Consider the following 1,872-nt stretch of genomic DNA (forward strand, 5'->3'; position numbering starts at 1 on the left):
AGAACGTATATCCTTAAATTAACAATATAATAATTTATACTTAGACTTCAGAGTTGTTAAAAGATACTTTTTAAATGGATCTAGATACAGATACATCGTCTAAAATAATATCTAGATACCGATATTTTAATCAAAAATCTTTCTAGATACACATTTTTATATCTAGATACAGGATCTAACTTGTATCTAGATCCTTTAACAACTCTGTTAGACTTGTTCACTTTTATTTCCTTCTTATTACTAATCTTTGAGAATTAGTTATAAATTAAAAATAAATGGCGTAAATGAATTCGATTGCGTAAAATTTATAAACAACTCCAATAGCAATCTTTGAGAATAAATTTAAAAAATTTTTAAAAATGGTGTAAATGAATTAAGTTGTTTCAAAATTTATTAACGCTTCACTTAATTGGAATTTGAAAATATTTCTAAAATCTCAGTCGAATTATTAATATTTATATTTGAAATTATACAAATATCTTAATATATGATTTTAAACAATACACTGAACCCGGTTGAACACGGGTTCGAATAAAATTTTCGGGTTCGGTTCGGGGTTTTGAAAATTTTATAAACGGGGTTCAGATTCGGTTCAGGTTCAGATATTTTCCCAAAAAACCCGGGTTTTCTTCTTCGAGTTCGGGTTTGATTCGAATCCCTGAGTTTTATGATCAAAAAATGACTTGATAAAAAAATTAGAAAAAAAAAATTATCATTTTTTTGAAAACACCGATAAATTTTAACAAAATTAGTAAAAAGATATTTATAATATAAAATATAAATACAATTAATAAAATAATAAAATAATAAAAAAACACATAATTTATCTATTTATAAATTAACATTATAATACTTTTTATATATAATAAATAATAAAACTAATAATAAAACTAATAATAAAAAATATGATAGTAATTTTTAAAAAAAAACAGGATATAATTCTATTTATAAAATTACATAATATATAATACTTATTTTGTATCAAAATAAAATATATTTTAAAATATCATTGTGATATACTGATTATAGAATAACACAATATAAATAAAATATAAATTATTTCAAAAAAAAATTTTTTTTTAAACGCAAGAGTGTGTCGTCTCTAAGTTGATGGCAGAACTAAAATACATTGTGTATACCACACTACATATCTTAAATTTTTTGCGATTACCCGTCGGACATAACCCAATACTGAAAAGTTATTTGACCTAGGTTATAATGAAAGAATTTTGGTCAAGGCCTGTTATAGTGCCGTCTATTCGTGATTTTCATAGGGCCTAATATTTCGAGCCATGCCCGGAATTTTTTTTAAGAAATTTTACCGGCCCGACCCGAATTTATTTAAATTATAAAAAATTAATTTTTAAAAATTATTCAAAATAAAAGACATATGTTATATGCCGACTAGTTTCTATAAATAAAATAAAATATTTTTATTTTACATTAAAAAAATTCAGCATAAAAATTGATAAATTTAGATATATTAAAAAAAATTTCCAAAGCCTGTTAGGCCCAACCAGCCCGAAGCCAATTTCATTTTTAAAAAAGCCCGGACAGCCCTGACCTGAAGCCCATTCGGGCCGGACCGGGCCTACTTTTGCAGATGTCTACTGTCTATCAACTCATGGAATTTTTCGAATTTAAAAAATAATAAAATCTAGAATCATATTTTTGGGGATAAAAACAATAAGCTAATGCCAAAAGTAAAATCCTTTTATTATTATAATAGTTATAATAATTTTTTCGTAGCTATTCGAACAGGTAGTGTTGTTAAAAGGGCCCGAATCGGCTCTAATTCCAATCAAAATTTTAACCAAAAATAACATAAGATAAGCCTAAATATTTGCATATAGCTAGCAGAATTGCTTGGAC

This window comes from Gordionus sp. m RMFG-2023, chromosome 2 (genome assembly GCF_954871325.1).
Source record: "Gordionus sp. m RMFG-2023 chromosome 2, tfGorSpeb1-WG-v2, whole genome shotgun sequence".
Lineage (NCBI taxonomy): Eukaryota > Metazoa > Nematomorpha > Gordioida > Chordodea > Parachordodidae > Gordionus > Gordionus sp. m RMFG-2023.